Source organism: Carettochelys insculpta, chromosome 1, assembly GCF_033958435.1.
Source record: "Carettochelys insculpta isolate YL-2023 chromosome 1, ASM3395843v1, whole genome shotgun sequence".
NCBI lineage: Eukaryota > Metazoa > Chordata > Testudines > Carettochelyidae > Carettochelys > Carettochelys insculpta.
This window is the reverse complement of record NC_134137.1, coordinates 36286608-36300285: the sequence shown is the minus strand read 5'-3', so window position 1 is coordinate 36300285 and position 13678 is coordinate 36286608. Positions and strand designations below refer to the sequence as shown.

The following is a 13678-nucleotide window of genomic DNA, read 5'->3' as shown; positions in this document are numbered from 1 at the left end:
AGCATTTACTGACAGAAAACTGTTCCATTATACCAAGTTCATACTCTTGGAATCATTGTGTCTTCTCAGCATCTAATCTCTGATTTAAAAAGAACAATAGGGTTTCTAAAATATAGTTCATAAAAGGACTAATTTGTGAGGTGTTCCACTATGACAGGAGTATAAATAAGATGCAGACCTGGAGCAAAATGTGCATACAGTGCTTCCCTGGCCTGACTAAAGTGGGGGAGGGAGTAAAGGTGGAAGTTGCCCCCTGGGCCCAGAATTTCAAAGGGACCCAGAGCTCCAGCCAGTGCCCCACTGGCAGCATCAGTGGCCCAAGCTCCAGGCCCCTTTGAAATGCTGTGGAGTGCTGTGCCACCTTTCTGTGTGGCTAGAGGGAGTGGAGGGTTTGGGGGCAGGGCTAACTGCTCTAAATGCTTCACCTTCCATCTTTAGCTCCACCCCTTCTGAGGGTGGGGAGCTGGACCCTGTTGGGCCTGCTGTGGTTGTCTGAGCCATTGATGCTACCTCAACTTCAAGAAAGGAATAGAACGTATTATTTCTGGGAAGTGACCACGTAATAAGGATAGAGCTTATCTGAAAATAAATTGTGATATGGGTGAGGTTTGATGTGTCAGAGGTGATGGACAGGCATTGGCTAGTGTCCAATTTTCCAGGAATAGATTGACAGCTGATTTGTTTTTGTTTTGTTTTGTTTTGCATTGTTCTGCCAATTTCCCAACCCTGGCTTGAGAGAACAGACTTGACAATGCAGCCATCATATAAAACTTCTCATTGATTTATTCTCAAATACCATCTCTGAATCTCAGTTAGAAATTTTATGTCACTTTCATCCTGGGTTGGAGAGCAAATGAGGAAAAGGTAAACGCTGTGCCTGGGGATAGGCTGTTAAGCAGGAAGAGTCAGGTTCTCATCAACACTCTACACCAGAGTTTCTCAAACTTTTTTTAAATAAAGTACCCCTTTTTTAAAAAAATGATAAGTACCTCCAGCTTCCCCACTTTAACCCAATGCCTCCTCTCCTCCTCCAGAGCCAGTAACCCCCAGCACCCTCCCCCCTGCTGTAATCCAGTGCCGGTGACTCACTGGAGCCACCAGTGCCATCTCTCTTGAAGCACAGGGAAGGGACGCATGCACAGAGTGGCACATCGTGCTCCCACAGCTCAGAGCATTTTATTGCTCAGAGAGCTGTGTGCGGCTCAGGTGTGTATACCCCTTTCAGTGGAGCAGGGAGCCCGCCTGAAGCAACTTTCTGGCCCAGTCTTGACTGGCCGCTTCTTGTTGGGCAGCTCATAGAGAGCCACAGAGGAATCAGCAGCGGCAGTGTCCAGAGCACAAATGATTTGTTAAAGAGCTGCAGGTTGCCAACCTCTGCACTAGGTGACTTCTGGCACGTATTTTTGGATAGACTTCTGTGTCTGTTGTGCTATATATATTACCATTATTTGTATTACAGGGTGTATGGGGTGTACAGGGAGGGGTAGTACTTCTGTTGGAGGGACTTGTCGTACCTCTTCGGGGGTAGTCCATCCACTTTGGTCCCCGCCTGCCACTCAGCTCTCACTTGTGGCTCCAAGTAGCTGCAGCATGCGCAGCGGCCACACCCCGGGCAATGGCTTTGACAGGCCGGCCAAATCAGGTGAGTGTAACCGATGGGGCTCAAACCCTTGGTGAATTTTCGGATGTGCCTACCCAGCATGTGAAGTCAGTTCCGGTGGACTGGGTGGAAGAGATCATTTAGATCCAATGGCCAAGAAGGTGGTTCTGCAACGCTTTGTGGAAAGTGAAGGGCTTGACAAGGCATGAAAGATGTCAAGGCCATCCACTGCAACCAAAGAAGTTACCAGTCATGACGATTCTACGTACCACTGGTGCCTGGCTTCCAAGGTTGAGTGAGTGGGATTGCTCCCGTGCAACAGCTCTACCACTTAAAAAGCTTTCACACACAGGTCCTGTGCAAATCATCATATCATCACATCACCCAAGTGCTGCGGCGACGGGGGGGAGGGGCAAAGCAACAGGTGGAGGTTACCACTGGGAGTCGTAGTCCCAATCCCGCATGTAGGTGGCCTGTGGACAAGTGGTTGTCCAGCTCTGTACCTGGGGCAGCAGAGTTGCCCGGCAGCATCCCAGGCATCTGAGCAGTCCTCTTTAGGACAGCACTGCTCACCCTAGTAAGGGAGGGGCCTAGCAATGGTGGCCTAAAAATTGCCTGCCCTACAACAATAACTGGCCAGCAAGCCACGGCTGGCAGTTCAACCCTACTTGTGGTCAAAACCAAAAGAAAAATTTGAGAAAACCTACCATGGGTGTATGGAATGTTCGTACTCTCATGGATCAAGAAGCTGTTGCAAGACCTGAGAGAAGGACAGCTCTCACTGCTCGTGAACTAGCCCGCTATAACATCGATATAGCAGCATTAAGTGCAACAAGACTGGCTGGGGAAGGTTTCTTGAGTGAACCAGGAAGTGGTTATACCTTCTTCTGGAAGGGTAAGACTGAGACAGAGGATAGAATACATGGAGTCGGTCTGGCAATAAAAACCTCAGTGATGCATCAACTCCCAGACCTTCCAGTAGGTATCAATGAAAGACTGCTGAAACTATGCTTCCCACTAAACACCAAACATCATGCCACCATCATCAGTGCATACGCACCCACTCTAACATGCCCTGACAACTCAGAGGAACAATTCTATGAAGATCTCGACAGACTGATCAAGGCGACACCCGCAACAGACAAACTACTCCTACTTGGAGATTTCAATGCCCGAGTCAGAGCTGACAATGAGAATTTGAAAGGAGTAACCAGGCCACATGGTGTAGGCAAAATGAACAACAATGGACTGCTCCTTTTGAGCCTTTGTTCTGAAAATGACCTGACTATTACCAACACTCTGTTCCAACAAGCGGATAAATACAAAACGACGTGGATGCACCCTAGGTCTAAACAGTGGCATCTGATAGATAATGCCATTGTCAGAAGGCGAGACATCCAAGACATACTGATCACCAGAGTAATGAGAGGCGCAGAGTGCTGGACAGGTTAGTCAGGATATCTCTTCAACTTTACATTGCTCCTTCTCAGCACAAATGCCTTAAGCATGTGCGACCTGCTTTTAACATAGCCAAACTGAAGGATGCCCAATGTTTAAACAATTTTCAGAAGAGTCTCGATGACAAATTAACATCACACGGTCAACTGGTCGGTACTGTAACTGAAAAGTGGGATGAGTTCAAGCAGATAGTGACTGACACAGCAATAACATCGCTTGGACCAAAGAAAAGAATACATCAGGATTGGTTCAATGAGAATCAAGAACAAATATGTTCAGCACTGGAAGTAAAGAGAAAAGCCTTTATTGAATGGCAGAATGACCCCTCCTCAGCCTCCAAATGGGACCATTTCAAGCTCCTTCAGAGCAAAACACAGAAAGACCTCTGTCAGAAACAAGACAGCTGGTGGGAGAGCAAAGCCGAAGAAATTGAGCACTATGCTGAGACCCACAACTCAAAGAGGTTCTTTAGTGTTATTAAGACTGTCTATGGACCTTCTAAACCAACGACTACCCCATTGCTCTCATCAGACAACACAATGCTGGTCAAAGACAAAGACGGCATCAATGAAAGATGGCAAGAACACTTTAGCAACCTCCTTAACAGACCATCGACCGTGAATAACAACATCCTCAATGAAATTCCACAACAACCCGTCCTGACAGATCTTGACTTTCCACCCACTATAGATGAGATTAAGAAAGCTGTCAGCCAGATGAGTTCAGGAAAAGCTCCTGGAAAAGATGGGATACCAGCAGAGATATATAAAGCGGCAAGTCCAGCAGCACTAGCAGCGTTCCATAGCGTGATCATCAGCATCTGGGAGGATGAAAACATACCACAGGACCTCCATGATGCTATTATTGTCTCCCTTTTCAAGAACAAAGGCAGCAAAGCAGAATGTGGAAACTACAGAGGCATATCCCTCCTCTCCATTGGACGGAAGATCATCGCCTGCATCATCTTGAACCACCTAATAGCCAGTATTTCCGAGGCAAGTCAACCTGAAAGTCAATGCGGTTTTTGACCTAGCCAGAGCACAGCTGATATGGTGTTTGCTGTCAGACAAATACAAGAGAAGTGCATTGAACAGAACATGCACCTGTCTGCGATCTTCATAGATCTGACAAAGGCGTTTGATACCATCAACAGGGAAGCCCTTTGGACGATTCTAATACGACTTGGATGACCAAGAAAATTTGTCCAGATTATACGCCTTTTCCATGACAACATGACAGGTGAAGTACTGTCTGATGGAGCCACATCAGCCCCCTTCAACATCACCAACAGCATGAAACAAGGATGTGTTCTCGCTCCTGTCTTATTTAACCTGTTCTTTGCATGCATCCTTAACCATGCAATGAAAGATCTGGACTGAGGTATATACTTGAAATACTGGCATGATGGTTCACTTTTTGACCTCCGTCGCCTGAACGCAAAGACTAAGACAGTGCAGAAACTCCTTTCTGAGGCACTCTTTGCTGATGACTGTGCCCTTATGGCTCACACTGAAAACGATCTTGAGCACATTGTCAACAAGTTTGCTGAGGCCTCACAACTTTTCGGACTAACTATCAGCCTCGGAAAGACAGAAGTTCTCCATCAACCTGCACCTGGATCAATGCTCCTGTCCTGAGTATCTCCATTGAGGGCACTCAGCTTAAAGTAGTGGAGAACTTTAAATAGCTGGGTAGTGTCATATCCAGTGATGGATCACTGGATAATGAGATCAACGCGCGAATATCCAAAGTGAGCCAGGCCCTTGGCTGACTGCATGTCAAAGTTCTAAACCACCATAACATCCGGATGTCAACAAAACTGCTTGTGTACAGAGCTGTTGTTCTCTTATCACTTTTGTATGGGTGTGAAACATGGACACTATATAGGCGTCACATCAAGTAGCTCAAAGCATTCCACGTGTGCTGCCTCTGTAACATCATGAAGATCCGCTGGCAAGACAAAGTGCCCAATCTTGAGGTCCTCGAGAGAGCCCAGATGACAAGCATCGAAATTATCATTATGAAGTCACAACTACGTTGGACTGGTCACGTCAGCCACATGGATGCCAACAGAATCCCTCGCCAGCTTCTGTATGGTGAACTCTCCCAGGGCATCCAGTGTATAGGTCATCCACCGACACGCTACAAGGATACCATCAAAGCCAATTTGCAGTACAGCAGTATCAAACCTAGGGACCTTGAGGACGCTGCCAGTGACAGAACACAGTGGCGTGCAACAGTCAGAAATACCTGCATTGCCTTTGAGGAAGACCGCTGCCGGCATCTACAAGAGGCACGCGAATTACGTCACAAAGCATCAGCAATGCACAACCCACAGATTGCAAACTTCCCATGAAACATCTGTGGCAAAATGTGCACCTTTAGAATTGGTTTATACAGTCACCAGAGGGCACACCATAAGACCAATAATAGATGATCTGCACAGATTTATTATCATCGGATCGATGGACTACCATTATTTGTATTATGGTAGCTCAAGGAATCCTTATGCTTTAGCATCAGTGCTAGGTGCTGCACAAAACATAAGAAAGATGACAACATCCTTCTCCAGAGAGTTAACCACTTATGGACCTGAAAGGCTATCATAGGTGGATGAGATAGAAAAACTAGATTGAGTAAGTTGCAGGATGAGATAACGATACACCAAACATAACATGCCTCTTGTGTAACCAATGTCAAATAAGAATGATTTACATGCACCAACAGCATGGCTAGGTTTTACAATTTAGGGATTAAACTTTAGGTAAGAATTTAAAATAGGAAAAGACGAGCAGGGAGAATGGATGCAGGTGTTGCTTGTTGGAGAAGTGGACAGGTGAGATACACAGGCTGCCATTGGTAGCAGAGAGAATACAGGAGTGAACAGCACAATAAGCTAATAGACCTAATAACAGAACATACTTTGTTCCCTGAAGTATCTGAACCTGCTGGAGGCAGGATACTGGAATGCACAGACAATCATCTGGCCAGCTACAATTCAGAAATTTGACATGCTATTCTGAAGTTCCAGAAACTCTTTTACCTCTCTCTAATCCTTGCTAGGAGATTTGAGCATTTGGCAACAGGCAAACATAAAAGGGAAGCACGTTATTTCATTTCTATAAGGAATCGATTTGGGGATAGAAAAGTTTTTAACTTTTCTAGCACACTAGTGCTTATTAGCCATGAAACTTGGATTTTTCATGAAGATTAATGTTTGTGATATAAACCTTAGGTATTTATAGGAAAGACCAAATCAATCCACATTTCAGTTTCTCACTTGAGGATAAGCTGCATTTAATATGGGCTTTCTTTGGAAGAAGTGAAAAAGCACTATAGATAGCAACTGTCTTGTTAATTGCTAAGGCGTTTCCTCAAAATCTTTCTTGTCACTCTAACTACTACTGGGTTTGTGACTATATGAATCCTAATATTCTCATCAGGAAAATAATGTGTATTTAATCTGCATGGCTAAAGAGGTAGCCAAATTGGCAGCAATTGCAAGTATCATCGCTATAAATGAGGGAGAGTAGTGCAATAAAACGGATCCCTGTGAAACATTTACATTTATTACAGAATAACAGTATGAGTGTTAAGTTTGCTGGCTTTAATAAAAATTGATGTTTGGTGAGAAATTAGTGGCCTGAGAATGGGAGGTGTGGAGAAGTGGCAAATCCCACTGTAGCCCCTGGGAAGTAACAGGTGCAGAATATCTTGGAGAACCGGGCCAACTCACTTTCTAATCATGTAAAAGGCACCCCAGAGACTTGCTCTCCTATGCAAGTCTGGAATTCTAACATGCCTCGTGATATAACAGGTACATCTATGAAGGTTACCTGGACCCTTGGGTTTAAAATTCTGAATGATGCTACCTGTGTATTCTATGGATTCAAGGGCAGAAGAAGTCCTCTGTTTATACAAAGGTCAGGGGTTTGAAACCTTGGAGAACAACCAAAAGAAAGTTTTTGTAAAATAATAAAAATACTGTTGGTGAAGATGAAGATTACAGTTCACCCCTAGATTAACTGACCTAAAGCCATCTTAATAGGGTGCTAAAAATTTCCCCCAGTGCAGGCAAAGTGTCATACATAGTACAGAGCTGACATGAGAGCTCCTACTTTATCTTACTTTGGCTATTCGTGTAAATGCTCCCTTATATCTGGCTGCTCTCTGGGGGCTACTCTCAACTAGTGTACTTTTGAGTCCCTGTTAAATTGCCTTAATTAACACCAAAGGCTATCTTGATGCCCAAACTATGCATGATAGTGGAAGAAGCTAAAAGCTGGTACAGGGGGCCCGCTTTATACGTCGCCCTGATGTATGTTGTTTTGCACTCACATCATGGACATATTGAGGACAAAGATGTAAAAATTCCCCATTCTTACATCACCACGACCTATGTGCCGTCAATACAATACTTCGATTTGAAATTCACAGCCACCGCCTTAGCGTTGCATATCGTACCAGCATCATCCATGCTGCTTCTTCTGCCCAGTCTGTTCTCACAGTGCAACTAGCAGTTCAACGCGTTCACTCTGCATTGTTCCTTGTACTTATTTGCCATACATTAACAATGAGCAAGTGTAGGGAAAGTGCAAGGAAGGTGTGAAGGTAAAGAAACAATGCAGTAGTGTTGCATTAAACATTAAGTTGGGTATTATAAGTCGTAGTAAAAAGGGTGAAAGTGTGGTCAGCATTGCCTGCACTTTTAACTCGCCTGTGATGAGTGTTCGAACAATAGTGAAGAATACTTCCGAAATAGAAAGCAAGGCTAAGCATACTTTGAAGCATTCAGAGGTAAAAATAATGAGGCAAAGAAGTAAGATAATGGAGAGAATGGAACATTTGCTGGCATTATGGATCAAGGATCTCCATAACCAGAACACGCCAATCAGCTTAGCCCTAATTCAAGAGATGGCTTTAAGCTTATACGAAGATCTAAAAAAGCAGTTGGAAGAGAAATCTACTTCAAGTGAAAAGCCCTTCAAGGCTGCCCAAGGATAGCTTCACATTTCCAAAAAAAGTATTGTTTCAAGAAAGTAAAGATTCAGGGAGAGGCAGCCAGCACTGATGCAGATGCTACAGAAATGTTTCCCGATAAACTTGTAAAAATAATTGAAGAAGGTGGCTATGATTTTAAGCAGGTGTTTAATGTTGGTGAAACTGGGCTGTATTGGAAGTGCGCACCTTCTTGGACATATATTTCTGTTTCAAAGCCACAAAAGATAGACTTACTCTCCGTTTAGAGGGTAACGTAAAATGGCAACAAGAAATTAAAGTCATTGCTAGTTTATCATAGTGAAAATCCAAGAGCATTGAAGAAGGTAGTAAAATCTCACCTCCCTGTTATTTGGAAATCCCATCACAAGGCTTGGATTACGAAAGATATCCTGCAAACTCATAGCTGACACTGATGGTGATGAAAAACCCACAGTCCTGGAATTCTGGAAAAAATTCAGCATTTATGACTTTGTATTGTTAATTGGTACCACCTGGGAAGACGTTTCTAGCCACCTAATAAACAGTTCTTGGAAAAAAATGTGTCCTGCTGCAATCCATACCTTCCCTGGCTTTGATGACACATCAGGTGTTCATGATGAAATAGTGAAACCGGAAAAGGAAGCAGGCTTCTATGAAGTGGAAATTGATGATGTTAATGAGCTGTCGGAGTCACATGGTTTGCCTCTGAGCAATGAAGAGCTGTTAGAGTTGGACATGCATGGTTTTGAAGAAGAAAATACATCTGATAGTGATGAAGGAGAGGGAGATTCTGAACAGAAAGCTGTCTTCACAATTCAGACTCCAAAGGAAATGTTCAACCATGTTGAATGTGTAACAGAGATAATACAAAGATGTTACAATCTCTTTGACTGCTACTGCTCATCAATGGTGGCTAGGAGCATTAGAGAATCTAAGGCTTGCTACTGAGTAATATTAAAAGCAAAACAAAACACAGGAATGCAGACAACCCTTGATTCTTTCTTTAAAAAGTAAACAAAGCAAAGACTCCCCAATGACCTTGAAGCAGGACCCCCTGGGTTTTAAGGTTAAAATCTTTTTAAAGGTATGTTTGATTATATGATTTTTATACATTAAAAATGTTTTAATGCATACTGTATGTGGTCTGTTGCAATCGTTCTACAATGAACTTGAATCAGGACCCTCTGTGCTTTAAGATTCAAATCCTTTCAAATGTGTTTGAATTTATGATTTTTTACATTAAATATGTTTTACTGTGTGCTGTATGTGGTTCACTGCTAATGGACATTAAAACAAGAAAACAACCCCTGTATTTACATGTATTCTTATGGGGTAAAATTCCCCTTTATATGTCATTTCACTTTACATTGTGACTTCATGGTCCGTAACCATGACATATAAAGGGGACCCCCTGTATAAAAGCCACCTTTTTGAACACACTCCATTCCCTTTTGGATTTGGGATGAATATTCCTGGAAAACTGGTGCCAAAAGATAGGATTTTCAAAAGCAGTCTGACTACTTCCCCTGTTCTTCAAAATCCAACCTCTGGAATGTAATTCATTCCAAATAGCAAGGTTAATGGATTTGTTCCCTGTAAATGGTAATCTGAAAGGGATATTTTGCATTCGTATGGGGATTATCATCTCCTGTATTGAAGACAATTCTCACAAAGGAGGTATACCTGGCCAGAACCAAGCCTCAGTTAAAAGTCTGCCTTGGTGGTTTGGACAATATTTAAAGGTCACAGATATAATTCAAATACTGTACTTACACACAAGGTGCAAACACAGGACAAAAAGGAATATTGGTTATGTAAATATTGTGACTAGTTAGTTGAATCTAAATCCTGATCAGACTCATTTTCTCTTGTTTGCCAGCAACTCATAACAAGTCTCATGAACTTCTCCAGTATATATCACTGACCATAAGCTAGACCTGGAGTTCCCAAGGTTTGACCAAACCCATAATCTCAGAAGAGAGATTTGAGAGTGCAGATTCTACATTGGAAATGTCCTGGATAGGGGGTTCTTGCAGGATTTCTTGGAAAAGGGTTGAATCTTTTGAAGGTGTTGGAGAGAAAGTGGAGAATAGCAGGGATGATAGTTGTGCAAACTGAACCACAGAAGACTTGGGTTTAGGTTTCAGGAAAGGAGTGAGGTTCAGACTGGTGTTCAAATTTCCAAAACTGATTTTGTTTACCCTTACGAAAAGCTAGGAATGGTTTTATTGTAGCTCATGCTGTAGTCTGAGGTGTGAGAATGCCATTCAGAGTTAGAAACTGTTTAAAAGAGAGTGATTTCTTAAAAGGAGGGCAGCAAAAATCCCATACAGTAACTATTAAGTCACCAAAGCCAGGATCCCAGTCTTCTACTTTTTGATTTCTGTTACTGAAAGAGATCTAACATTTCAGTAAGTTCAGAAACATGCTTTCCCTTTGGGTAGGACAAAACAAAGTTGGTTACAGTGAAGCAAGAAGTGTCAAAAGGTTTCAAAACTCGACCAGATGACTTAGAATTGTCTGAGGTACTTGTCAATACACACATCTAATATTTTTAAAAGCTCAAATGAGTAATGGCAGGAAATTTCCTCTTTTTATGTGTGTTCTCTTCTAAACAAAAGCAGATCGTGGTTCAGTTAATCTATAGAAAGGCTGTATGATATGGCTTAGCTCTTCAGCCAAGAAGTGCACCATTAGAACTATATATATATATATGTTTTGAGTTCTGAAAGTCACCCAGCCATATGGTGCATTTGGTTTCTGAAATGTTTATATCTGCTCAAAATGCAAAGTAAGTTCCATGGTGTATGAAACATGTCTTCTTCCTTGATATGTCTGGGATTACAAATGAGACAAAAGTATTTAGGTGCCAAACTCCTACTGAATTTCACAGACAGTCACGTGCCTAAACTCCTTTGCAAACCCCAGGCTATATATCTTCTCCTTGATTACCCTGTTGGCCCTTGTAGTAAGGTGGTGTGGCCTACCCGTGCCCTGGAAGCAGAAGAGTCCTCCCTGAAACCTGGGTGGGCAGAGCCAGCGCACCCTTGCCCATCCCCCAGAGACTAACACGCAGGAAGTAGAAAAGGTGGAGCTCTGAGCTCATGGATAGGGCAGCAGCAGCTGGAAGGATCAGATACCTCTTGCCTGCCTCCTGAGGGGGTGAGTCCAGCAGAGTGAGCTGGGCCCAAAGAGGCTGCGTCTACACGTGCATGCTACTTCGAAGTAGCGGCAGTAACTTCGAAATAGCGCCCGTCACGTCTACACGTGTTGGGCGCTATTTCGAAGTTGAAATCGACGTTAGGCGGCGAGACGTCGAAGTCGCTAACCCCATGAGCGGATGGGAATAGCGCCCTACTTCGACGTTCAACATCGAAGTAGGGACGTGTAGACGATCCGCGTCCCACAACATCGAAATAGCGGGGTCCTCCATGGCGGCCATCAGCTGGGGGGTTGAGAGATACTCTCTCTCCAGCCCTTGCGGGGCTCTGTGGTCACCGTGGGCAGCAGCCCTTAGCCCAGGGCTTCTGGCTGCTGCTGCTGCAGCTGGGGGTCCGTGCTGCATATACAGGGTCTGCAACTAGTTGTTGGCTCTGTGTATCTTGCACTGTTTAATGAAAGTGTGTCTGGGAGGGGCCCTTTAAGGGAGCGACTTGCTGTTGAGTCCGCCCCGTGACCCTGTCTGCAGCTGTGCCTGGCTCCCTTATTTCGATGTGTGCTACTTTGGCGTGTAGACGTTCCCTCGCTGTGCCTATTTCGATGTTGGGCTGAGCAACGTCGAAGTTGAACATCGACGTTGCCAGCCCTGGAGGACGTGTAGACGTTATTCATCGAAATAGCCTATTTCGATGTCGCCACATCGAAATAGGCTACTTCGATGTAGCCTTCACGTGTAGACGTAGCCAGACTGTCCTGACCTGTCAGCAAGCAGCTCCAACCAGACTCCAGAGAACTTTCCTGACATGAGGCTTTCCTGCTACCCTGAGGTCATCAAAGCACCTGAGCTCACTGACAACCTGGCATGGACCCAGGTACCTACAGAGAGGGAGACAGGAAGTACCTGGGGTGGAGAGGAGGTGGGGGGTTGGGAAGAGCTGATCCTAGTGAGGCTGCAGTATTGCCTGAGCTGATGTCAGTGTGTTGCAGTCTGGATCCCCACTAACCAGTAGCTATTGATGTCTGCCGTTAGGCCCTGGCAGTGGGGCACAATGAGTGGGCAGGCTTGCGTTACCAGCCCCCACCCCCCATCCGACACAGGGTGGCAATCTCCCCCGCTCTGATCTGACACCCAGATTGCTAGTTTGCTCACCCAATTTACAGAAGCTGAGCCCTGCACTGACTACTGCTCCACCCTGAACCAGGGCAGACTTTTACTTACTGACTGTTTGTTTGCTCAGTCATGCTTAGAGGCGCTGAACCTTTACATAACTGTTGGTCCACCTTGAACTAGAGCTACTGACTGCTAAAGGGAAGTGAGCCTGACAACTGTGGTCTTGCTCTGAACAAGGACCACCCAGAACTGTAGTGAGTTGTTGTGGCCTTTGCCTGCCCTGGAGGATGGAAGTCCCAGACAACACCTCTACAATCCTCATTAAGAACATATGAATGGCCCTGCTGGGTCAGACCAACAGCCCATCCAACCTAGTATCTTATCTTCTGACAGTGGTCAGTGTCAGGTGCAACAGAAGGGATGAATGAAATAGATAATCATCAAGTGATCTCTCCTCTCTCACCCATTTCCAGCCCTGACAAACAGAGTTTAAACAGTTAAAAACAAAATTAATAATGTGGTAATGTCAGGAATGAGGGTTTTCTTTTCCCCCTAGGGCAATCAGCTATTCTGAATTGATTACAATATGCTCCAAAGCATCTCATTTATTAGTGTACATTTTGTTCTAGTATCCACAATTGCCGTATAAATCTATTGCTTTATCTTTTCCAGTACTGTTGCTTATCTTAGGTCACAGTTATGTCCATAGTGCTTCCTATTAGTTTTACCTCTAAGCTGCTGCTTGGGGCAATTTTTCACATACTGTGGTCCTATCTAGTGCCAACATTAGCTGCTGCCTTAGATGTAGCAATCTAATTTCAGAGTCAAAGCTCTGATCACCTACACCTTCTGAATGCATCAATTATTCTGCTCTCTTCAAAGTCTCCTACCACACCCACAACCATGGTATCAGAGTGACTTATGGAGTTCACTTGTGTGACTTATGATGAGTTTATGATGAAAAATTAAAAGTTTCATTCAATCCCTTAACCTGAAGTGGAAATAAAATATGAGATTTTTTTTTCTAGTTCATAAATGATAATAGGCTATATGTTGTTTTGCAGGAAAGTAACTGTTACATATGGGTCTTAAACAACAGAGTTTCATCATCATGAGCAGTTGCTAGGAAACCACCCTAGGAATTTGTCCCTTCTTTACCTCTACAATGGGACGATTCATTAACTCTCCCACTTCTTACAGGCTTTTCATAGAATCATAGAATCATAGGGCTGGAAGAGACCTCAGGAGGTCATCTGGTCCAGCCCCCTGTTCAAGCAGGATCAACCCCCACTAAATCATCCAGGCCAGGACCTTGTCAAGCCAGGACTTAAAAACCTCGAGGGATGGAAAATCCTAATATCTAACCTACA

General features: G+C 44.0%; 1 protein-coding gene across 1 annotated transcript in view; it reads right to left on the bottom strand.

Moving 5' to 3' along the window:
* The window catches only part of CNTN5 (contactin 5), an 850947-nt gene that overhangs the window by 98129 nt on the left and 739140 nt on the right, over positions 1-13678 (bottom strand). The gene's annotated exons all lie outside the window — the stretch shown is intronic.